This window comes from Fistularia commersonii, chromosome 28 (genome assembly GCF_037954325.1).
Source record: "Fistularia commersonii isolate RoL2024-O1a breed Wild chromosome 28, RoL_Fcom_v1.0, whole genome shotgun sequence".
NCBI classification, from domain to species: domain Eukaryota; kingdom Metazoa; phylum Chordata; class Actinopteri; order Syngnathiformes; family Fistulariidae; genus Fistularia; species Fistularia commersonii.
The window spans coordinates 1,680,040-1,706,352 of record NC_141311.1 but is presented as its reverse complement, the minus strand read 5'-3'; the positions used below and the strand labels follow the sequence as shown (position 1 = coordinate 1,706,352).

Genomic DNA, 26,313 nt, shown 5'->3' with positions numbered 1-26,313 from the left:
ATGGCTCTGAACCCGATAAACCGGACCGGCGACGCGGACGCCGTTTATCCTGCTGTGAACTTTCACTTTGGGGATTTCTCCCTCTGGCTGGATGTTCTTCTGGAGCCGGGCTAGTTCCAGATGATAACAAAACGTGATAGTGTACCTTCTCTAGGGGTGCAGCTGGGGAGGAGCGGAAAAGAGCCCGAAATGGAATTGTTAGCCACATCTGTTTTGGTTGCTAACTCATTAGCTGCTATCCGCGGCTTTGTTTCTCAACCAGAGTTTATAAAGTTTGACGACAGCGGCACGAGTAATTTACTCCTTAATGATGCCGAACCGGCATTATTCAACTCCACTGGAATTCTGGGTAACCTGAGAAATCACTAATTTTGAAGGGGTTTAGTGTTTAGTTAAGACGGCGCTGCAGAGCGCGGAGCGGGCGACACCGCAGAGAGGATTTATAGTGATTCAATTTAAGTTATCACAGCTAGTCTGTTGGATTTAATCAACGTTTATTACAGGTTGATGGGATTTGTCAATAAGACGAGCATCAGGACGGGTTCAGGTTCGCTCCTGATCCTCCACATGGCGGGGAAGCTTTCGCCGCCCGTGATTTTAACCGTCGCATGGCCCGAAGGCCGGCGGTAGTAACGGCGGCCTCGCAGATTGTTGGGCGCAGACGTCCGGCGCCGGTGACTCACCGACACCCGAGCGCCCGGTCCTCCTTCTCGCCATCCCTCCATCCACACTCCTCCATCCCTCCATCTCGGCCCCCCGGCTTCTGAATCAGTGCGGTGTCATAACTGGGATTCTGGCTCGGGGGCCGGCACACACACACACACGCATGATCTGGTAGATATGAACACACACACACACACACATGCTCGGGCCCTTTGCACCGTGGGCTGGGAGTGACCCTCGCGGCCGACCCGGCCCGCCGATGGCGTCATCTGTCCGCCAGATGCTTTGATCGGCTCCGACGTGGAGGAGAGAGACAGATGTTCGCATTAGCATCTGAGTGAAAGGCGGTCTTTTCATTCACCGGCGTAGTGACGTGTAGGTGGTAAACAGCGCTGTATTATCAGTCAACGGCCACTCTGGAATTATTGAATGAAGGTGACTCATCCGCTAAGAGACAATGTGTGTATGACAGCCTGGTTGCACACACACACACACACACATTATAGGCTGCTTTGACAAGATCAGGTCCTTTTCAAATCTCTTTTTTTTTGGAGTGATATGACGATTTGGGTAATAGATTAGGTCTCTGTAACCGCGGAGATTATGCCGCGCTCGGGTTTATTGCTGTTACTCTTCTTGCAAAAATCCTCTTTCCGACCATCTGTCTTTTGCCCTGTTTATCAACAACGCCGCCGAGCAGCATTAGCATGTGTTTATTTTAGTTGGCATCTTGTTTGTGCGCCGGCCCACGTGCCGCACGGATCACGCGCCTCGGGCTCAGCAGACCTTTTATTTACGCTTTATTCGTCCCTAATGTAAGGTGTCTGGTGCCTTGACCTTTACGCGTCCGCAGTCCGTTTCCCGCGAGGAGCTAAACAAGGCCCGAGCAATCCGTTTACTCGTTAACCGTAGTGCTGATTCTGCTGTCGGGGTGGTGGGCGAGTGGAGTCCGTCCCAACTGTCATCCTGGGTTCATCCTGGATCCGTCCGTCACACCTTCAGACAAAAGCATACAACTATTCCCCATCTTATCGCACCTTATATGGAGACGTACAACCGTTCACCCGTCTTCCGCAGACCGACGACCACTCGCTCTGTGGTTCTCGTGCCGCCAGGACTGTGTTTTTACCCTCTGGACGTGACGCCGTGTGGTCGCTCTCCAACCCTCCCCTCCCAGAGCGGTCCACACGGTGGAAAATGTGACAGCTGTGTGGTCGGGGTGGACGCTCACAGCGATTCCTGCATTTCCTGTTCATTAGCTTCCAGCGAGATGGAGATACCGGAGGTACCTGCCCCTTCCTCAACTCACTGGGATGGAAGGGAGTTTCCAAGGTGGTGTTCAAGGTTGAATATGAGAGTCTACCATCAAATTTAATCCATCCAAAGGACTAGATTGCCGTCATTTTCGCACTATAAGGCGCACTTAAAATCCTTAAATGTTCTCAAAAATCGTCGCCTTATGTATGAGTTCTCGTTGTGCTTTCTGACCTCCAACCGGTTTTATATGGCGCACTGCACTCAAACATCCGTCAAATTGTTTAAGTGCGTCTTTGTGAAGCGACCAAGCCGCTTCGCTCCAGCGATTGTGGGAGCATTCCTGCCTGGGGGACGTCATAGAGGTCCAATATAGGTCCGGACCACGTTAGATAACTGATTATGTAGCGCTGGAATACAACATTGTTCCAACCTCGCATTAACTTCAGGTGTCCGCTATCGCTGGCAACCAGAAACCAATCAGACAGCAGCGCTTACCTCGGGTACGTGCTGCGCTTCAACAGAATATTACCATACATTTGTGTGGAAGAGGACCCCAAAAACAGCACCCGTGAGGAGACCAGCTTACGAAGCAAGAAGTCGGAGAAGTAAAGAAGACCAAACAGTTTCCGAGGGAATAAAGCGAGATGAATGAAGTTGGACCAAACTGTTTTGTTTTGCTTTTTAGACCGTATGTTTTATAATGCTCCTCATAACGTAGCGCGCCTTATGTATGAGAATGGACCCGTTCATTGATATTGCTCTTCACGCCTTATGCTCTGCAAAATTCGGTATTTTCTACTTCAACTGTTGGACTGCTGATCTGCTCCCCATCGGAGTCCTTCAGGCCTCTGGCTTCTGTCGCTCTCCTCAAATGGCCACATTCATCAGGAGCGATAATGAGCGGAATGGATGGCATCATTAGCCACTCCTAAAATAAAACGGGAATATTATTGAAAAGTAAACAGAGGGCAACACTTTCGTCCCTGGAGTAGAAAACCAAAAGTTCATTTTAAAGGTGTATTTTCAGCCGATTAGAGGTGAATCTCCGTGGACCGCGGTGTTTGCAGATGTGTGAGAGCAGGAAACAGGTGGAGGAACATCTAGAGAGGAGCAGGAACATCCTGGACAGGAAAAGGGAATGAAGGTGAGCTGCAGAAAGAGGGATACAAGTGAGGTGGAGAAGATGGAGGGTCAACAGTCAAGAAGGCGGAGAGGAGATGGAGAAACGTAACGTGGAGGGTGTTGAAGACAGAGTTGAGAGCAACCATGTTGGAGACAAGAGGCAGCGGAGATGAAGATGAAGAGGTTCTCCTTCAGGAGTGAGGAGGACGGAGAGGATCGGGGAGGAGGACGGCATACGTTAGATGTTCTGGAGATAAGAAGGTAGAAGGATGCCGAGGCTGGAGAAGACCAGAGGAGGTTTATGGATGGAGGGAAGGAGGACGGGACGGGTCGGACGGAGGCAGATGATTGGCCGCGAGTCGGACGGAGGCAGATGATTGGCTGTGGCGTCCCCCCGAAGGGAGCAGCCCAAAGGCAATCAAAGGGACGTTCTTCTTCATTCGTATTTCATCGGAATTTCTATCTGAAGTCTTGCAGCTGCATGGAAACGGACCGCTAATGATCCGCGGGGTCGGTGTCTAGCAGAAGAGATCGGCCGCTCGCTGCGGTCGAAACTCAGCGGCTGAACGGCTTTCAGTTCAGCGGTGAACTGTCAGTTTTGGCCAAATGAGGTCATCTGTGATTCAGCAGCAGTTTGTCCGTTAGATTACCGGGGGCTTAGTTTGGGTCTCGGGAACTGGGTCTGTCTGCGTTCTGGAACGGAGGACAGATTCCCTCCCAAAAGATGACTTCTTGGCGCTCGTTTGGATGGGAAGTGTATACGCTGGCGTGTGTGTGATGCACGGATACGCTTGATTGGATTTTGGTTCTTAAAGGACTGACGCGTTTTAAAGGCAAATAAACAAACAAACAACCTGAAATAGCGGCTTCTCTGGTCGAGACCCATGAGCGGTGGATGTGGATCTCCTTGTCGGTCTCAGCCCACTTGCATCCTACTTATTTTTGTTTATTCATTTTATTCTTCTCATTGCCATCGTCCCTTTGTTTATGTTGTCGTTTAATTTTGTTTGTCTGTTTTCACCCTTACTGTCTTTTTGTTTCTTGCTGTTGTTGTTCTTCTCTCTGCTTGTGGATTTCTTTTTCTCCTATTTCCTATTTGTCTTCTATTTATATTCATATTTATCGACACTTCAGTTACGCTGCTGTGACAAAAGAATTTCCCCCTATGAGGATCAATAAAGTTAATCCTGTCTTCTGGTTTTGGGAGTTTGGACGCAAAACCAGGCAGAATTAAGAATAAGCGTCCAACGTTTACTTCTTCACCCGAGCAAACATTTTTGCGCCACAGATAAAATCTCCATCGCTTGGAGATGCCTCAGCATCACGTGCACGCTCGCAACCCTCAACGGCGGCCAAGCGAATCCATTACTTTTGGCCCTGAAAGGCGTGTGTGTGTTTGCCAGTGTTTCCGACGAAGGTTCGCAGGCGGCGGAAAAAAACTCTGCGGGGCTTCGATAGAAAGCTCCGGAAAGGTGAGCCGAGCGACGGCGGCACCGGGGATCCGATCCGACGTGGGCTCAGGCGGAAAACTAATAACGAAACGTATGGCATTTGCGTGTGGATTAACTGTTGGGGCCAAACAATGGGTTTTATTTCAATGGATTCAATGCAAAGACGCGTGGAAGCACGTGGGGAACTCATAACGTCCAAACTACCGTAAACCGCTTGTAATTTCAAGTGCGCTTTCCAATTTTACGGTAAATATCCGATGCGATGAGCGTGAAGGCGAGCTCCTTTCAGATAGTTTTTTTTTTTTTTTTTTCAAATTCCCAGTGAAGGTTCATTTCTTTTAATAGATGGTAGATCTTGCGGTCTTGCTGCAGGGCGCTCAGATATTTGTCAATACAGTAAACCCTTGTTTTTCGCGGGGGTTACGTTCCAAAAAGAACCCGTGATGGGCAAAATCCGTGAAGTAGAAACCTTTATTTTTTTTACAACTATTATACAATTAAATACTCTATTATACATTGAAAAGAAAGAACAAACCATCTTACAGGCACAAATAAAAGTACTGTACTTTAGAAAGGTTTTTTTCAACCAATAACTTCTGTACTGTCAAATAATTATTTTAATCCTCAATGTGAACAGAAGGCTTCAAATGGCAGAGATTAGCGCCGCCCACCGCGACCCGAGTAATTGGATTAAACGGGAGAAAATTAAATATAATTATGAAAAAACACATACCATGGTCTTGTTGCGGACGGTTGCAACCCTTTTTGCATCCTTATTAAAACTTATCGCTGCTGTCGTCTTTATGTTTTTTTCCTCCTTCTTTATGGAACGAACGGAAGATTAATTAATTCCGTAATGCCGACCTCCAGCCGCATAGCTTTTAGCTTCCCTTAGCATGTCCAGAAGTTTAACTTTATCTGCGATAGATAGCATCTTCCGCTGCCTTTTGGGCCCTTTTGTCGCTCCAGAGCGTTTTGTCAACATTATGGGAGAAACTCGAAAATTGCAAGAGAATTTGTACGTACGTCATGTAGATTTGGCAAACTGTTTTACGTACGTGTAAATATTAAACTGCAACGTTATTGACGCACAGGTAGAGAAGAAGCGGGGTGACGCACGATGCAAATCCGTGAGGTAGCGAAACCGTGAAAAGTAAACGGCGTTATAGCGAGGGATCACTGTACATCAGTTTCTGCGTGAAGCTGCATTATTGTGTGTGTGAAGCTACTCCATTTCTGTCATCCGACCGCCGAAGAGGACGATGACAGGAGTTGAGTCGCTGCGTTTTTCTGAAGCGCTGACGCGTTGACGGGTGATGGTCTAAAACGGAGACGGTCCCCGGTTCCTCCCTTCTCCTCGACCTGCTGCCGGCCGCTGTGACAGCAGAGCGCTTCTTCTCTTCTCAGAAGTGACGGCCTCTGGCCCGGAGACATTTATTTTCTCACTCACACAATTTCTATTTCATACATACATGTATCTTTATTAATGTTGGACTGCACAGGTTGGAATCCCACAGGTTTGGAGTCTCCAGGTTCTCCAAACACAAGCAGGAGGTTCCACATAGAACGGTAACAGTGGCATGTAAAAACTACTCCTTCGTGTTAATTAACTCTAAATTTATTACTCATTCAAATCCTAAATGTTAATTATGCATTTGCATAGATGTAAGAAAAAATATGTTCTCTGTTTGCTCTGCTCCAAAGCTAGCTTTCACCGCCGCAGTGGTTTTGGATGAACACATTCTGCTGCCATCGTAGTTTGGCTTTTAATTCTTGGACAATTTGTTGTTTTTCCGGAAGGCTAAATTTAGCATCTTAGCTCTGTGTTTGGTGTCGAAAAGCAAACGTAGATTGTGCTCTTTGACGGCCGACGCTGACTCATAACACAAAAGACGTACCGCTTTTTCTCCTTAGAGCACAAACATGTATTAGCCTTCCCATCTTTCCTGAAACCTTCCATCTACATCAACTTTTCCCTTCCTGGACATTTAGGGATCATTTGTATTTCTCAATTCCACTTGTTGAAAATGGCATCAATGTGGATACACGGCGATCTCATGGCACGACGCCGTCACTTTGGGGGTACAGTGATCAGAATGAACTGTGGGAAATGTAGTTTATGGTCAATGCACACATTTGACTTATTTGTTTTAAGACAATCAGAACTTTTAAGACAGGGGTGGGTAGTTATTTTGTCTGGCGGGCCACATTTTTTACTGAATTTTTATGTGCGGGCCAACAAGGTGTCATATGAATTGGACAAAATAAAAATTGCAATTCAAATATTTACATTTTTTGCATTTAATTTCAACTTCAAAAGAGTTGGTGCTCATATAAATATGCAAAATTAAACAAAAGGAAAAAAAAACGAGTTTCTAAATTCAATATTGATTGGAAAATACTAATATTCAAAGAAGATAGTTTGGCGGGCCGGATAAAAAAGAAAACGGGCCCGTAAAATGTCCGGGTCTGTTTTCAGACGTTCTCGCGGGCCACATAAAGTGACGTCGCGGGACACGTTTGGCCCGCGAGCCTTGAGTTTGACACATGTGCCCGACATTGTCCAGGCGTGTGAATGAAAGGACGAATGGTTTAGTTAGTTGTCTGTGGCCCAATGACCTCCTGGGTCGCCCCCAGCCCAGATCACTAAGCTTTAGATAATGAATGACTGACTGACGGGTCAGCGTGGAACATGAAAATCATGTCCTGATACACCAAAATGCCGAGCATGTCATTGTTAATCCACAATTTACCTCCAGTACCCTGATGCTACATACGTTAGCTTACATTTGGTGACATTCTGCTCTGACGACGAGCAGCGAAGCTCAGCGGGGAACCCGCTAACGGACGGTCGGCGCTTCTCAGTGCACTCAAGTGTAGCCGTCTGAGATGGGAAAAAAAAAAGAGGCGTTCATCGGAGAGATGAGCCGGAAAGCGAAGGTCGATCCGTGTGTCATCAACGCAGGGAGCGCGTCGGCTCTTAGATTACAGATGTGATTACGTAAGGCCACTACTCCGAGAGGCCGCGAGCTCCAGGCTGAAGAATCACAATCTGTCCGACTGTTAAGTCTCTTAACATGTTTAAGCTGACCAGATGACACGGCCTCTGGTCCTTTTCATACAGATTGCTGTCAGTGAAAAGAACCACATGTAGTTCTGTTTTCTTTGGCTCCGCTGCTTTCAGACCAAACATTTTACCTGTTTCCCAAAGCACTCACTTTTATTTACATTTCCAGTGAAGGTGTCGCGGTGGTTCACATTTCCGACTCACCGCAAGAAGAGCCCTGGTTCACTTCAAAAAGCCTTGTTTTCCCAAGTTGCTCCAAAAACAGCAGGAGGTTCACTGGAGACCCTACATTGAACCAGAGGGGCAAGAGTTGTATGTCCCTGTCTTTACGAGTCGCTTGAATGTTGGAGTGGATAGTTACGGCGTCCCCGTGATTGGCCGATCCAGGGTGAACCCCGTCTCTCGCCCAATGAAAGCCGGGATAGGCCCAAGTCGCCCCCCCCCCGTGACCCCAAGGGCAGGATAAGTGGCAGATAATAGATTGATGGATTGATAATGAATGAATGAGTTTTCAAGTGTTTCATTTCAATGAAAACCCAGGAGTGTGTGCATTTTGCCTGGCGGTGCAAATGAGGATTAATGATTGAGCGAACAGACAGCTGATCGAAACAGATGGCGGCAACACAGTTTGTTTGTTTGTTTGTTTGTTTAGAAGTTTATTAGAACAGTGTACAAATACATTAAGCACAGAGGCAGAGGTGTTTGTACCAGATTATAGCTCATAGCTAATTTGCATCTGTAGTCCTGGACAATACAAATATAAAACTGTATAAAATAGACAATATATGTATATAAAATATACAGATAGGCAACAAAATAACTATACAATATATAAACAGGCAATAAATATGTATTTTGCAAGTTGAAAGTGCGATTGCTGTGATATTGTTGTGATATTGTTACTTTGGGGGCCATCAGATGTTACACAGAAGGGAAACATCTGATGGCAAAATACCCGACTGGCATTTAAACCTTTAAGTTAAGTGGAATGTTCATTGAAATGTGAAGGTTCACAAAGTCTCACATGTTGGGTTGCAAGCTCACAAAGTCTAGCCGGAGAGCTACAAGCTAGTGGCGTTGCTCCTGGCAGCATCGGTTAGGAATGGATTTCAGGGATTTGGTTGCGGAAGCGCAGATGTCCAGGGAGAAGGAAGCATCTCGGAGCTAGCGATGTGATGAAATATGAAATATACATTCACATAACCGGAGTTTCGCATCCGACATGGAGGATAGTCCTTACAGCCCCTCTTCAATGTACAAAACAATTATATACCGTTGGCGCGGTTCTGTTGTAGAAGACGTTGATCATCCCGCGTCCCCTAAAGGTAGAGCGTCAACACACATGGGAGGAAGGAACCCCGTTTCCGTTAGCATCTTTGGGCCGCCGCCGAAAAGAGCAACGCCACATCGGCTTCCTGCTCACACCGGCTTCCTCCGGCCCCCCGGGCCCCTGTCATTATCACCGGCTCGCGTCTGAAAATGCTAACCTGAGCAGAACAGGCGCAGCGGTACGTCAGCGCCGCACGTAGCCACCGGCTAACTGGCCCCCGGTGCAGCTGCTGTGGCCCTCCTCGCGCAGCGGTGGCCGGCCTGAGCCCGAGGCTCGCCGCACCCACAGTTTCCCCTCACTGTTGACAGATTGTCGTCAGCGAGGTTTTAAAACTCTAATCTGCGTCCAGAACGGCTGGTTTGGATAAATGAATCACATTTCACTTCATTATTTAACGAGGTTTCATCATTTCACGGATACTCGCGTCATGATAACGCAGAGCTGGACATGATGTCACTTATCGCAGCTGTTAGCGCTCACAAACTGGCACGGTGACCGCCGCCCGCCTAAAGTGCAAAGAGTCACAAACCATTCATTCATTCATTCATTCTTTATATGAATCCTGCACTTGGAGTTGCAGCCGTCGTTGGGTCCAAGGCAGGGTTCACCCTGGACAACCGTTCACTCATTCATTCACGTATTATATAGTGGCATACAACCGTTAGCCACTCAATTCACTCACTCATCCCAATGTTATATCGCGACATATAGCCATTCGCTCACTCATTCACTTGTCAAATTGAGACATGCAACCGTTCACCCTCTCAATGATGTAATATGGTGACAATCATTCACTCGTTCACACATCGCAAAATGGCATATAACCATTCACTCTTATTCATGTTATATAACAGTCAACAATTCACACACTGATCCTGTTATATAGTAACATACGACCGTTCACCCTCTCATGCACATTATAGGGTGACATATAACCATTCACTCACCCATTCACATGTCATATACTGTAATTTCTGGAATATTGAGCGCACCTTAACATTAGCCGCACCAGCTAGCCAATCACTATCTCCGTCTTCCTCCTGCGCACTAAAACCGTCAAAGTCGTCTTCTTCGGTGTCGGAGTTGAACGGACTCAGAATTTCCCAGTCATTTCATTGGTCCGATGTGAAGGGGATAAACGTTTTAGCGCCGTGAAGCTCGTTAGCGTCCCCTACCCAAAAAAAGTCCATATATTAGCCGCATCGTTGTTTACGTGAAAAAAGTTGCGGCTTATTGTCCGAAAATTACGGTAATCATTCCCTTTCTGCTTTATTTCAAAAAGCAACTCAAAAATTCACCCCCTCAACCTAATGTTATATAACGACATATAAAATTCACTCACTCATCCACAGTGACGTCGAGATGAAAAAAGAGACTTTCTGTGGGAAGCCAATCAGGGACCTTCTAGCTGTGAGGTGGAGCGCTAACCGCTGCGCCGCCGCACCTGTACTTCTATTATCTAAAATAAAAATTTCTTTTTATGTCTGAACATGCACGTAATCACGAACTCCCAGTGGCGTCTGAGTCAAGTCATCAAAGATGCGTTGCACAAGACGAGGCGAGGATACGCTCCTCGTTTTAGACCACACGTGGAAAAGCCTGCGATAGATTCACGCCGTCTTCTTGACACGTGGCATGTACGCGTGTGCGTGAACACACACAGACACATTTGGCTTCAGTTTTCTAAAATCACCCATTCTCCCCTCTGCCTTCCATTTCCTTGCTAATAATTTGATTATGCAACCCCTCGTTTTTTGTGTGTGTGTGTGTTCAACGTTACCATGCTACTATGCAAACGCATATCGATGGCTGGAATGCAAAAACTCCTATCTGCAAATTTTTCAATTTTGGGTTTTTGCGTTGAATGGGGAGAAATGGGACGGCTCCATATTTTCAGTCTATCTGTTAGATAATCCCGCCTTTTCTTTTGACATAAATGTCACATGACAAAACTCCTGTGTGCACTATGAAGCAGAAAAAAATTCGGAAAAAAACACTTATCTGCATCGTCAGTGGTAAAAATACATGCAATGTATTTTTAAATTATAACATAGAAATATAGTTTGTGAACAATAGAATATTCTTGAATATCTTCAACAAAGACCATACTATATTCAAATTAAATGTTTTTTTAATTTCCTGAAAAAAGTGTTTTTTTTTCCAGATAGGTTTTGCATTCCAGCCATCGATATGCAAACACGACAAGCAGTTTCTGACCGCGTGGTTTTTTTTTTTTCGCTTCTTAACATTGCGGCTTATTAAAATCCTCTCGCGGGCTGACAAAGACAGAGACCCTCTGCCTAAAAAAAATTAAAAAAAAAAAAAAAAAAAAACAGAAGCCCCGGAGGGGGAAGGAGGAGGAGGAAATGAGCGCGACACAATTAATAAGATAAAGTAGATTTACCAGAGTTTCTTTCTGGTCATAAACTGAAGAGAGGAAGGTGATTAAAGTGTGATCATTTAAGATAAACGTAGATTTTGCGGATAGTGCCGAGAAGCCCGTTTTGTTTTGCTTATTAATATCCCCGGCATGCCGGTTTCGACCGACTCCGTAGCGAAAGCTTAATGAACGCGAGCGGGTCGTGAGTGTGAGCGATTTAATTGTCTGGGTTTAATCGGGGTAAATCTGGGGCTTCAGACCGCGAAGACGGCCGGGGCTTCAAAATAAAAAGGGCTCCCGCTCGAGTTTAATCAAGGGGAAGTTTGCCAGGCGATTTTTTTTTCGGGGGAAAAAAGAAGGAGATCGGGTCGTGGTCTCCTGGAGGAGCAGAAAGAGGAGCTGATAATGAGGAAGGGAAGCAGGGACGGCGAGAGACCTTCAGTAGAAAGGAGACGTTCGGCGAGAGGTGGTGGAGGGCGGCGAGCAGAAGGTCAGGCAAAAAATGGAAAGTCGGGTAAAAGAGGAAGCGCTGCAGTCTGGGGGACCATTTCTACCCGCGGGGGGGAACGGAGGAGGGCCGACACACACACACACACACACACACACACACACACACTCGTGGGCCGGCGGCTGCCGTGATGTGAATGACCAATCGCGAGCTCTGATTCAATACCCTGCCCAGATTGCTAACGTTAGCGTGTTTGGAGAGCTCCAGGCGAGTCCACCTCCTGCAGGGTTTGTGTGTGTGTGTGTTTGTGTTTTGGCACGTGGAAAATATTTTGTTCCTCAATAAAAACACCAATGAAGTGAGTGATGAAAGCCCTCAAAGCTTCACTCACAGGCCTTTGGATTCAACTGACTTCCAAGGAAATGACTCGGCGAGCAGTTGGTCCAACAAAAGTAAGCGGATAAATTCCTCGCCGGGCCCAAACAGTTTTTGACCATAAATAGGAAACGGTGATATATTTATTGGCGGGGCCGCCGGTAAACAATCCCGGCCGCCGCGGTCGTACGAACAATTATGGTTGTCCGGTTCGCCGAAACCGTAATAGCGAAATCCAAACCGGACTTTAATGACTCCTCGTCTTCCTTCCAGACAAATGTTAACACGGGCGGTTGTTGTTTCCCGAACCAGACGTTCTCCGAGGTCTGGAGAGCTTCCGGCGCCGCGTTGGTCCGGGTTGGCGAGGTTCCTCCGCGAGCGAGACTGTGAAATGTCAGGTTTTGTTTAGGTTTCGAACCACCTGGAAGCAGCAAAGGGCAGTGCTTGGAAACTGTTTTGGAAACGTGGGATCGCATAGGAGAGGAGAGCATACAAGTTCTGCCCCTTATGGGAAGTCAACAGAAGAGAGGTTGCTTTTTTAACATCTAGAACAGAAAAACACACACACATCTGCTGCCCGGTGGATCAAAAAAACGGTCGACTTCGGAGAGTTTAGAAAAAATGCGCGCACCAAAAATCCTCCAAAAAAAAAAGATTATTTCTATTTTTTTTTTTTTTTTACATATAACCCAAAAAACGTAATTCTTGCATGCATGTCGTTTCGAGCAAAAACTAAGCTCTTCCTCAGATGTTTTCCGCAGATCTGTGCTACCAAACATCTTATTGTGGCGCCATTTTTAAAGAAAATGATCATACAAAAATGATAAAAATTAAAAAAATATATAAAATGATGTTTTATATTTTATACTTAATGCTGAAGCCCTTCAATCACAAAGGTTTTTCAGTCCCCATAAGTGTATACCTGCACATATTTAAAAAAGTATATGATGTCATTTAAACACTTAAACATGAAATGTAAAATATGAATATTCTAAAAATATAAAATATATTAAATAACATTTTATATTTTATATTGTATGCTAAAGCCCTTCAATCACAAAGGTTTTTCAGTCCTTATATTTATATCCATACATATGTAAAAATTGAAAAAAACAGTATGATGTCATTTTAACGCTTAAAAAATTGTGACACACAATATAAAAAGTATAAAAAATATGAAAAAATGTTTTATATTTTACATTAAATGCTGAAGCCCTTCAATCACAAAGGTTTTCAGTCCCTATATTTATATCCATGCATATGTAAAAATGGGAAGAAGGATATTACGTAATTTTAACACATTATAACACACAATGTGAGATATAAAAAGTATAAAAAAATATTAAAAAATATAATAAATGCTGAAGCCCTTCAATTACAAAGGTTTTTCTGCCCCCATACGTTTATATCTGTACGAATGTAAAAATGGAAAAAAAGACGATCAGTTTCTCGGGTCGGCTCTTGAAAAGTAGTAGATAATCTTCTTCTTCTTCTTCTTTTTCTTCTAATTTCTGCTTTCCCCTACAGGGGCCGCCACAAACTTCTCCATTTAACCCTGGCAAAGATAATTTTGTCATGTTAAAATGTATATATTATGGAATATTACAGAATACGTTACAGAAAAAAAGAGGGAATCAATCACATAATCATCCTCTTTAAAAATGGCACCACAATAACATGTTTGTAAACACACATCTTCGGTAAACATCTGAGGAAGAGCCTGGCTTTTTTCCGTTGTATGTAAAATAAATCATCTTTTATTCTTGGAGCATTTTTGGTGTGCGTTTTTTTTTTTCCAAACGCTCCTTTTTATTAACATCAAACCTGTGTTTTCAGCTGGTAGCCGATCCCCGACGGCTCCTCGCTCGACTTTTTCCCCCGCGTGCGAAAAAAGAGCCGAGCCTGAAGGTGAAGTTCATGATTATGCAGCTGATTTATGTCTTAACCTTCAGCGCTGGGAATGAGCTTTGGAATGAGATGGCGGGCACGGGGCTTCTCGCCATTATGCCCCGGTTCGCGCAATTTCAGCCCTTATTTCCCGGCTCCTTGATGGATTGCCGAGACGGAAGCCTCGGGTCGGAAACACCGGAGGATCAGAAACGGCCAAAAATACAAACTCAAGCCGTTACCTTTGAACGTCGAAAGTTCCTCCGTGTCCGTGGAGGTTCTCGATCCTCCAGATCACGGCGAGATCTTGTCGAAACTTGTCGCTCGAAGACGTTTGGGTCCTCTCGCCGGCTCGCCGATGGCGGCCCGGTGAAGCCCTCGAAACAAACCAAAGGTCGAGTGAGGTCGCCGACGAGTCCCGGCAAACACGCCTCCTTCACGGTCGCCTTTGCTTCTTTTCAAAGCTAACTTGTAAGTCACCGCCCTGCTGGAAATTAACACGGAATTCCACTTTTGAAAACTCAAAACAAAAACCCCTTTGTTCTTGTTGTTTTCCCTTTGGCTTGAAGCAGCACAGTGGCTGTTCACTTCTTATTTTGCGAACGTCAAATATTGGCTTTCTCAACCGATGTCAAACTGTAGGTAGCTGACCCGGAGGGCGCAGGACAAGCACAGGCTTGCGACACCTTGGACAAAACACTTCTCTGGAAGCCGACTGAAAATACTGTAAATATTGATCCATTCATTCATTTTGGTCAGAGTAGATGACAATCTGCATGACCAATCAGCAGACGTTATCAATGCGCCACCTGCTGCTTGTTATGACATTGTTTCTACCTTGTTCTCTACCTCCCGGCTACGCCCTCACTAGCCAAAATGTCGTTATCAAAACAGAGAAAAGTAGATAAAGAGTGGAGAATTTTCAAAGAAAAATGGTCTACGTCCTATTTATTTACGGAGACGCACAGGAAACCTTTGTGCTTGGCGTGTTTGCAACAAGTTTCGGTATTTAAGGAATATAATATACGGCGCCGCTATGAGACTCATCAGAGTGAAAAATATGACAGCTTCCAAGGAAACTGAGAAGAGATAAGATCGAGCAATCGCTGGCAGGTCTGAGGAAGCAGCGTCCACTTTCACCCATAGCCGAGAAATCAGCGAAGCAGCGGTAAAAGCCAGCTAGCTAATTGCTAGCGAATATGTGCAATTTAATGTTAGTCAGCAGCTTCACTGCCAAAGAGTGTGTTGGAATTCTACTGTTCATGCAACTCCATGCATTTTCAGTATGTATTGTATGTGTTTGCATGTTTCATGGATAAAGTTTACACATTTACAGGTGAAGACTTTCTTCCTTACACATTTAAAAGCACTCTTTTTAGTTTGTAGGGTGTAGGGAGGGATTCAATTTAGATTTTATACGCACATGTGTAAATAGTTTAAAAATCCCTTTCTTTATAAGTCTCATTTAATCTTAAAGTGCATTACTATATTTTTCAATACCAACTCCTTGATTAAGTTTTGTGCCTTTGTACGATCAGTGGGATCTCATGATCACATGATTGCAATGCAAACATGTGAATGATAGAAGTAAATTGCACTTTTGTCCAAGGAAACATGAGGTGTTTCATAAAATGTTTTGTGAAAAGGTTTCCGAGCGTCCTGATCACGTGGCGTCTGGACTATGAACGCGCAAAAAAGGGCTCAAGTTGACGAGTCGTCCTTTGCGGGCGAAAGTCGGGTAACATTTGAGGTGACTTTCTGAGAGCTGCAATTAGAAACACCAGAAGCTTCTTTGGGGAGGGTTGTCGGGGAAAGACCTCTGTCCTACCTTGCTCGTCCACTGTCGGAGAGTGAATACTCCCTGTGTATCAACAGGTAACACACACACACACACACACACACAGAGTCGCCCTAGAAATGTCAGTTTGAGCCGGCCTTTTTTCCCCTTCTCTCTCCAGAAGAAAGGTGGAGCTGAGCCACCCTGACATGTTTGCTTATCCTGAGCCACCAAACTGTGACCCATGGTGCTCCTCACGCTAACCTGGTCTGATCCCTGCTAAGTGGAGCTCTTTCTCCACCTTCGTCACATGATACTTTTCTAAAACTTCCCACGTGAGCGGAACCAACGGCCGGCATGATTAATTGATCCTGAAACGCGCCGCGATGCCGGACGTCCGCGCGATAAACCCTTCCGTTCAGCCGGCGCTCATCAATTACCCGAATGAAAAGTGTCGCGTTGCGTCGATCTTTATCGACGTCCCGCCCCGGACGGCGGCGGCGACAAAGGGCGGCGTCCCTCGTCTTCACATCCGAGCGGCCTATTGCGTTTCTAATCATTCCAAACACGCGTTTTCGCGATATGATCGCGGGGCGAGCGGAAAGCTCATTTTCGCCGCCGCCAAGGTGAAGTGCAGGAGATGAAGAGTCATAAAAGGACTGGCGAGGCCCTGCTGGGAAGTGTGTGACATGATGAAGCGCAGCGCCACGACTAACCACATTTCAGAGCTTCACTGCTGGGCGTTCATTCATTCATGGGCGATTTAAGGATATGATAAGATACACTTATTGATCCCCATTGGGGGAATTCTTTTGTAACAGTTGTCATATCAGTAAAATTGAATATAGATTTTAATAGAGCACGGCGGGCAAACTACGGCCCGCGGGCCACATCCGGCCCGTTGGTCCTTTTAATCCGGCCCGCCTAAGATCGGTACAGAATTCACACTTGATTTGAATGAGTGGATCAATGAATGTGGGAGTTCAAACAGGAGATTATTTTTTTTTTGGAGCTACTTGGGAATTTTCCTGAGCTGAATGACACAGATTGACATCGTTAGTTAGCCTTTACTGTGGACATACCGACACACATGACTGAGCTGGACGTGAAAATGCACAGAGTACACGTCAGAGCCTTCAAAACCCAGCTGGTTTTATTTTCAAAGCAAATGTCAGACAAGTCAGATATGTACTGTTAACAAATGCGTTTTTTTCTGTTTTTTAAATATGTATCGTATCTTGTGCTGACCCGGCCCGTCTGTCAAATTTTAAAAGTCAATGCGGCTCCTGCGCCAAAAAGTTTGCCCACCCCTGAAATAGAGAGACAATTAGAAGACAGTCAACAGAGTTTGGGCATGAATGGGTGAGGTGGTGAGGTGGTGTTAGCACAGATGCACCTCAGGCAGAGTTGTGTGTCGTCCAGACTGCTGTGACGGCCGTGGGCACAAAGGAGCGTCTGGTTCTGCACCTTCTGGGGTGGGATGAAGGACCTGCACACCGGCCGCAACTCGTGGTGCAGGGGGCGGGAAGGATGGTCCAGGGTAGCTCCCGGTATGTCCTTCACCCTCCCTGCTGATGGTCCAGGTTTGGTCCTCACTGTCTTGTTGACCCCGCTGACCTGACCGGTCCTGACCCGAGAAGAGTGCGCCGGCTACCATGGACTTGTAGAAGGTCTTGGAAGAACATAGGGAGAACATCCTGCTCTGACCCTTCCGACCGAGAGCATCTGTGTTGCGTGACCAGTCCGGTTTATTCTTAATGTGGACTCCAAGGTTCTTGTAGGAGTCCACTATCTCCGCCTCTTCATCCTACATTTCCTGATTCCTGCGTCCGCTGAGCTCTTCAGAAGCAGGTCTGGTGTGGACTTCAGATGACGTTGGTAGTTTAGTTGGTCTCAAAGTTAGATTTTCACTTGAGAAGTATTTTATTCAGGAGAACTTGACGTGGAAGGCATTATTGCGATGTCTGTACAAGTAGAAAACTTAACGGAATAATGATTGGCGTCACGGCGGTGCTGTTTTTCGTGCCTCCACCTCTTCGTAAGGAGGCCTCTGGTTGGGTTCCCACAGGGTGCCTCTCTGAGCAGAAGCTCCATGTTTCCTCCCACAGTCCAAAAATATGCAGGTTCATAAATCCAGGGTGAATATTTGTCTGCGTCTCTTTACGACATGTGAATCCATATGATGCGTCATTGAGAGGGTGAATTGTTGTACGTCTTTACACCAGCGCTCCACAACCTTTTTTGTACCAGTTTTATGCATGAAAACTATTTAGAGGTGCAGGGGTTCAGATAAGAAAAACTTTTGTTATGAATAAAACCGTGACACTTTATATGAGCGTATTACAATAAAAACATAGCAGGCGCAGAGCTTGTGTTGCCATGAACCTGTAACCAAAGTAGAAATCTTGATATTTTCTTTTACATATTCTTTTTGTCGGCCGTCCGTGACACTTCTCTTGTGACAACTTTTGTTTCCGGCTCATTATTTCTGGCTAGCTTGTGTTAGCCTTTGTGTGAAATGTGTCAGTAAGGCCAAGGCGGAAACTGACGGTTTATAAATGAAAAAAACTATGATTTGCACGGCTTCTATGTCCACATGATGTGTGAGAGAGAGGGTAAACGTTATATGTCTCTATTTATATTATATATTATATATATTAATGAGAGGGTGAATCCTGCCCACGAATGAATGAACTGTAATAGTATCAGTGGAATTAATAACTATTTTCATGGATGCTACAAATGCTACGAAGCTAAACTACCACGCATACAATCAAGCCGCTAGAACCACTTAAAATATAAATATAATCCATGTCATCTTGTCACAACAGGCTATATTCTTTCAGTAGCCGGTAAAGATGAATGTTTAACCTGCCTACGTTCTGCGCTCTCAGTTCTTCACGTCTCCTCCAGCCGTCACTTCTTTCCTGCAGCGGCGGCACTTTGCTCCCGTTGTCGTCCAGTCATCACAAAAGCAACCGCGACGACCGGCCGGGGAGTTGAGACTTGCTTTGCTGTCATAAACCCAGTTCTCTACAACACACACACACACACACACACACACACACACACATACATGGACGCATGCACCTGGTGCAGGTGTTTATGGTCGCAATCCACTGCCTCCTGAGCTCTCCCCATCTCTGGCCGTTTCAACAACAGAACAATATCTGCGTGAACAACAAACCTTTTACTTTCATAAATATTTAATTTTCCGTCCGGTTGTAATTATCCGGCGACGCCGATCACAGAAGGACCCGGCGAGAACCGCCCGCAACAAGATCTTTCCAAGAACGCGACGCGGAGAGACGCGATGGAAAAATAATATCTGATCACGAGTCGGTGTGTGGTCGGTGCGGGAGAATCAAGGCGGCACAAAGGCGGCAAAACACTGTGTTTGCGGGCTAACGGCAGCCGGGGAGCTGACCTATTCCTCAGACTGGAGGCGGAGACAGCTCAGTGTTTAATGTCACCAGCAGGGAGGGACCGCAGGAGAGACGGTAGCAGGTGGAGGGGGAAAAAAGGGATGAGCGAGGGGACGGCTTCGCTGCATCGCCGTCCCAAAAATACAGGCTCGTCTCCCTCGTGAATAGCTTTCTAAATAGGCCACGAACGAACCTGACCACCTTTTGGTTCCTGTGAAAGTGAGTCACTTCGGCGCTCATCGATACGCCCGCCGGCTCCTCCTGCCCGAGTGTCCTTGAGCAAGAAATGTGAAGAACGTTGATATTTCTATTCTATTCTCGCTTCGATTCCCGGCTCCTCCGAGTGTGTGTTTGAGTAAGACGCCGAACCCCTAACTGCTCCCCTGGGGCCGGTGAGCCCACTGCTCATGGCTCATCCACCACGGCTTCATTGCAGGGAATGAATTTCACCGCCAGGGATTAATAAGGGATCAATTCTAGTTGTTAAAATGATCAACCCATCGATTTAAAATGAACTCGCAGGACCGTCGTGTCTCCTGAACGCCGCAACCGGGTTCGGAAAGAAAAAACACACCCAGTTAGGGATCGAAAAAAGTCGACTAAGTAGAGCTGGAATAAAATCCGTGTGCAGAAAATGCTCCAAAAAGAATGATATATTTTCCATATAACATAAAAAAATAACTTTTCCTCGCATGATGTTTGGAACAAACAAAGACTCCTCCTCAGATTCTCACCAGACATGCGTGTTATTTTTTTTGTGCTATATGTAAAATAAATTTGTCGCCTCAACTGGACACGGTTGCCACGACGACCAGCGGATGACACGCTCGGGACCGTTTTGACCTCCGTCCTTCCGCAAACACGGGCGGTTTGGAGCGTTTCCTTTCACTCCTGCTGCGTCTGAACAGAAGCGAAGCCTGTCATAAATAAAAGATAAAGCCTCGAGGAGGCAATCAGCCCCCCCGGGAGGAGCCGGGGCGGGACGCCATGGCGGGATCTCGCTCGGATTCTGTCTCTCTTAACAAACCCTCTCCGGCTGGGACGTCACCTCGCGGGTCTTCCCTCCCTCCTCGCCGTCCTCACGCTGCATTTCATGGCGCTCTGCCGGATGACGTAATGCTTCATTACGGAAATGTCTCCGGGCCTGTGGGCGGGTCCCCCTCGGGTCTATTTGGGTATTAAGGCGTATGAGAACGCCGTTAATATTTGCGCACGGGAACTGCATCGCCAGCGGATGTTTGCGGGGCCGAGCGTTCGTTCGACTCCGGAGAACAAACCTCGGTCGGTGGCCTACTTTTTTTTTCCGTCTCAGGCGGAGCGCGGCAGAAAAGTCCTCGGATTCCGAGTCGCCGGGAGGAAACGGAGCCCGTAAATAAACGAGGCATCCGCTAATCACGCCTCGCACGCGGGGCCTGCCTTCAATCTCGACATTTCATCCGGCGGAGCTTAAATGTCAAATCGGACGTGCTTGCGATCGGTTTTCAAACTCTCCCCTGACGAAATGCGCTAACGCGTTTATCCGTCTCTTCCTCTTTGGTTTCCGTTCGCTTATCCGATTGCCGATCGATCGGAAGTTGTGTTCTTTTACGTCTCGGCCGGGCTTTATCCAGATGCTCGGCAGCTTCTTGGAAGCGGTCGTCGGGGATTCTCCGGCTGTGTCGGACCACAGATGGAAATAAGCTATGAGCTATTAGCTATGAGCTACAATTTGGTACAAACATCTCTGCCTCTGTGCGTAACGTAATTGTACATTGTCCTAATAAACTTCTAAACAAGCAAACAAACCTTTGGAATTGTGAGCCGCCGCCGGACGTGTTTGCACAAAACCGAAGAACACCTCCGCCATGTTGGCGGGTAAATTGATCCCCATTGATCTTTTCCGACAAGCTTCCGTCGGTCCCTGGAATTGTCTGAACGCGATGTCCTCGTCACAGCTGAGGCTCGAATACGTCCGTTTGGACCCCGCGGTGCCTTATTCTGCTTTTATAACCGCTTAAAAGGACTTCTGTTGCAGAAAATTAAATTAAATATCTCAATCGAATGTCGTTTTGAAACTAGAAACTATTTTTGCCGAATGTTTCGAACAAATGGAGTGTGTGACGACACACTTACCATCATTTACGGACTGGAAAAATAACAAAATAAATCTACGTGTACATATATAGGCCACACTTGTCTATAAGCCGCAGGTGTCCAAGTTGTCATGAGATATATTTACAAACAAACCTTTTTTTTTTAACTTTTAATTAATCACATGGCAGTAATATCCACAAATACGTACTGGAAATGCTTTTTTTTTCCTAACAGTGGCCGTAACACGGCTGATGAAAAAGATGAATAATAAATAAATCAAGGAAAACTCCTGCCACGCATCCATTTTCTATCTAGCCGATCGCATTCTTGGTCTTCAACAATTTCCTTCGGGATGAATAAAGTTGTTTTTTATCTTATTCCTCCTCCTGCGCACTAAAACCGTCAAAGCCATCAAATTTTACGCTCATTTCATCGGTCCGATCTGACCAGGCTGAATGTTTTGGCGGCGTGAAGCTCGTTCGCCCCCCCAAATAAAATCAATAAATCAGCCACATCGTGGTTAAAGCCGCGGTGTTCATAGCGTGTGAAGAAAGTTGAGCCTTAAAGTCCAGAAATGACGGTATGACGGTAAATGTAATCAATTCTCTTCTCATTTAAAGAAAAACCTCAGATTCAGTCAGGTGTTTAGGCACGTTTTATCCAAAGGAGCTTCCATCTTCCCACCAGACGCTAAGAATCATGGCTTAAAGTACATCTCCTGTAATGTCGTGTCCTGGGTGTTGGTAAACAAATCCAGACATGATGATTTGGAGCTAATGAGTTCCACCCACCCACTCATCCCCTTCACCCCTGAATCACACCCCCGGCCCCGCCGGCTCGCTGCCGGGGCTTAGCACCTCGCGCCCCCGGAGCGCTACCGTATCCGGCGGCGAAGGCAGGAGGGACCGCGGAGTGTGACCGCGGGTGATTCATATCGCGCCCGTACAGGAAGTGGAAATGAGGGAGGATGAAACGGGAGGGTGGCGCGGAAAACCCGCTTTTCTCCGCTGCATTTTTTTTGCTAATTAAGTGCGGCGAACAGTTGGGGGAAGTCACCGAGCAGACTACCACACATATGGTGTGTGTCCCGGGCTGTTAGCGGTGGGCGGACGAGCGACATTCGCCGCGATGCATTCGGTTGGAACCGTTTCTTCCGAAGTCCCGTCATTTATCCCCCTCCTCTGCTTTTTTACAGCTTTATTTTGCCACCTTCCACCAGCGCGGCGGCCCCGTCGCCTCATGAGGCCGTCCCTGATCCCTCCCGCCGCGGTAGCATCATTCAATCAATGCCGTCTGAGACGCCCAATCTGACTAGGAAGAGGCCAAAACCCCCGAAGCGCGCACGCTTCCTCGCACCGCCGCTGCAGACGTACACCAGGTCGCGGCCGGGCTCCATTAGACACGACCTTTGGATAAACTACTCCGTGTTTGAGTCGCCGTCTCTGCTACCGAACATGGCTGTTAGCGACAGTCGCTAACAGGCTAATGCGATCAACGCGTGAAGCGACGTCATGTTTCATCTGCTGAAATGCACGCAAATGTCACGCGTGACACAGATGAAACCCGAGGCGTCATCCGCCCGTCGTGTTTGAAACGCGAACTCTGCAAATGAGAAAATACGGCTCATTCATTAGCGCTTCGGCCTCGACGCGCGAAGGACCCCGGTTTGATTCGGACCAGGTTTCTCCAAAAAACGTGCAGCGGGTTAATTGGGGAAAAAATGGGGAAAATTGCCCCGAATGAGTGCGGGAGTGAATGTCGTCTGTCTTTGTATCCGGCCCTGCGATTGACGGGCGACCGGCCCCGGTCGTACCGCGCCGCTCGCCCGTTGACAGCTGGGAAAAGGCTTCAGCATCCCCTGCGACCCTGAGTGCAGGATCAGCGGAAGAAGATGGATGGATGGCATTTTCCATACCGCTGATCCTGCACTCAGGGTGCCGATCCTATCCTATACATGGGAATATGTGGGTCAGCCTTAGCATTAGCATTAGCAAAGAATATCAGACAACCTCTACAGTCAGCTTTTAGGATGAAAAGCCCATACTCTTCTAGGGCTTTTCCTAGACCAGTTATATCTTTCTTTACCTAAACTGCTTGGAATTATTTTTAAATTGTTTTTGGGGATTCCAATCCCCATTCCCCTCTCGCATCTTTGCACAAGTCCAACAGCATTCAAATGACTTTTCTGCTGAATGTGACGTCCAACTTCCATCGAGTCCGTATGTCCGTGGAGGTTCTCAGACGTCCAGGTCTTGGTGAATTCTCCTCGAAATATTCTTGTCTTGGCAACTGGACTTGAATATCTGCACTTGAAGTCATTTCAGCTGTCATTCAAGTGGCTTTTTCATTTCTAATTACCTGAGGGGATTTTCCGAATATACAGGACTATCTCGGAAAATAAGAATATTGTGATAAGTTCTTTATGCAATTAAAAAAACAAAAATTACTATTTCATGATATTCCAATATTTTGAGACAGGATTTTTGAGTTTTCTTAAGATGTAAGCCATAATCAGCAATATTAAAATGATAAAAGGCTTGCAATATTTCAGTTGATTTGTAATGAATGCAGAATGTATGCTATTTTTCTTTTTGTAATTGGATTACAGATACAGATTTCGATAAAGAACTTTATCACAATATTCTAATTTTCTGAGACAGTTCTGTAACTGCCAGCTTTTTGGGCGGGTCTAGATCATGGCGGCTTGTTATGTAAGTAATTGATCTGCAGAAACTAGGTGTTGTTTTGCTAACGGAGGTGTATTTTATTGGAACAAAAGAGCCGCTTAGTGGAGAAATTCAAGTCCAGTTGCCAAGACAAGAACCTCCAAACACTGGCTCGCTACTTAGGTATTGTAGCATCTTTTGCAGAGCAGCTCCTTCACACTTGAAAAAGAAAAAAATCTCACCCTGTTTGACCTCCAACCAGTCCATCTTAAAAGACCAGCTTCTGTTTTACCTGTGCTTGGTGAGCTTTCATGCCATTAATAAGGGTTTAGCGGTGTTTACCTCTCTTGGCACCAGTGCACCGTTAGCTCCACGCTAATGTGCAAAACAGCTGCATGTACGCATAAAGCGCTGTTAATAACATTGATTGTAAATACACGTGAACCGCACGTTGTCACCGGTCGCTCGCCGAGACAGAATAAATGATGTTTATAATCCATGCGGTCGGATTTTATTTTACGTGCGATTGCAAGCGTGCAGCTTCGAGGCATCATTGGCCAGCAGAGACGTTCAAGCGTTCACCCTCTCGTCCACATGTTTGGGTATTTGCTTGTGTTTGGAGTCGGGGAGGAACCCGGAGGAACCCCAAGCAGACACGGGGAGAACATGGAGACCTTCTGGCTGTGAGGCGCCGCCCCGTTTTAAACATCTACCCTAAATTCCGGCCTTTAAGCCGCTCCTTTTTTCCACTTCCTTTGCGAAATTGCGGCTAATTTAGGGATTTTTCCTTCCGCCGTCACCGTCACAGTGGACAAATCAAACTCACTCGCATTTACGATAATTCTTCAGATCAGCCATTTTGTGCTTGTTGCACGGACACCCATCATGACCAAGACATGCAAGTGTAAAGCGATCAGTCTGCCGGTCCAAGAAGGAAGTAGAGCTGCTGCACGTAAGTTCTGAAAAAAAAATTTGCATTTTGTACCAGTAGTTTTAGATGCTACCGTCATTTATTTCATTAAAAGTAAAAAAAAAAAAAAAAAAATCCAGAACATCTTGCAGCATTAATATCTCATGTTTCGCCTGAAGCTTATAGACAAGTGTGGCTTATTTATGCATAATTTCTTTTTTGATTTGAAATGAGTAGGTGCGGCCTGTATAACGGTGCGCTCTGCACTCCAGAATTTACATTATTCTGCAAATGGGACGCGTGGATATGAAAGTTCCTGCTTTCTCTGCATAAGGAACCCGTGGTGTCAGCCGTCGAGTGACGTAAACGTTCGACAAAGAAGTTATTTATCGTGCGCTTGCACTCACAGCCGTGCCGCGTGTTCATCAACAGAACGTTGGAAAGGGTTAAAGGCCCGGCGTATAAAACCCGGGAGATTATACTGAATCTTCAGCTCGAAAGATTAAAACATCCTTATTGACAAAGTCAAGTCATCCCTTTACATCCGTTTGTCTTTGTTTCTGACACAAAGCTGTGAGAAGTCTTTCCGATCATCTGGGATTCTTGTACTCGCGCTTAACTCTCGCTTTCCCGTTGGCTTTTATTTTTCCTGTGTCGGCTCTTAAGGGCGGCGATAGGAACACTGGACGTAGGAGGATTAAAAATACAATTAAAGGGTTAGAGTTGCAGAGCAATAGACGTTCATCTGGAGTGAATCGCACATTAGCAGGTCAGAGGTTCATCTTCTCTAAAACCTCCACGTCTCATATCAACCCACAATGCGCCGCCGCCGTCTCCCCGCTCATCTAATCACGAGAGTATAGCACATATGGATAAGCCGGCCCGGGATGTTCCTGTATCGCTAACACCTCCGGGATTAGCGGCCCGGTGACCGGCCAGCTGTTGATCTTTTGGCTTTATCGGGATGCACTTTTACTCATCGCGGATTCGACCGCTATCGGCGAGTCGTCAGTTAAAGAGCGACAAGATAGAAGAGCGGCCGCGTCGCTTATGTAAGTGTGAAGACGCCAGAAGAGAAACACGCGCACGCCTGCGTTGGTTTTACACGCTCACGCCGCCCGAGAACACACTCCCTATCGAGCGCCGCAGGAGCACAATCAACTGACGTTTGGACGCCGGACGCACACACACACACACACACACACACACATCCAGCTGAAGGATGGAGGACATCAGGATATGTGTTGAATCTTTCAGGCTAGCGCTCACTGTAGCTTAGCATAGGGGTCGAGTGGGATCATTTGCTCGCGGCCCGCAAAGAAAATCTTTCTTGATACAATTTATATTTTTCTGCATTTGACCTTCCGGATCTTATTTTGAAATCCGACTGTGAGCTCGAAACAAAAAGTCGCCGGAGAGACTGCCACCGACAAGAAAACTGCATTTAAAAGAAAATATCAAGATTCCTACCAAAGTTATGGG

General features: G+C 46.3%; 1 protein-coding gene across 2 annotated transcripts in view; it reads left to right on the top strand.

The window, feature by feature from the left end:
- prkcab (protein kinase C, alpha, b) overlaps positions 1-26,313 on the top strand; it is a 95,321-nt gene that overhangs the window by 26,255 nt on the left and 42,753 nt on the right. The gene's annotated exons all lie outside the window — the stretch shown is intronic.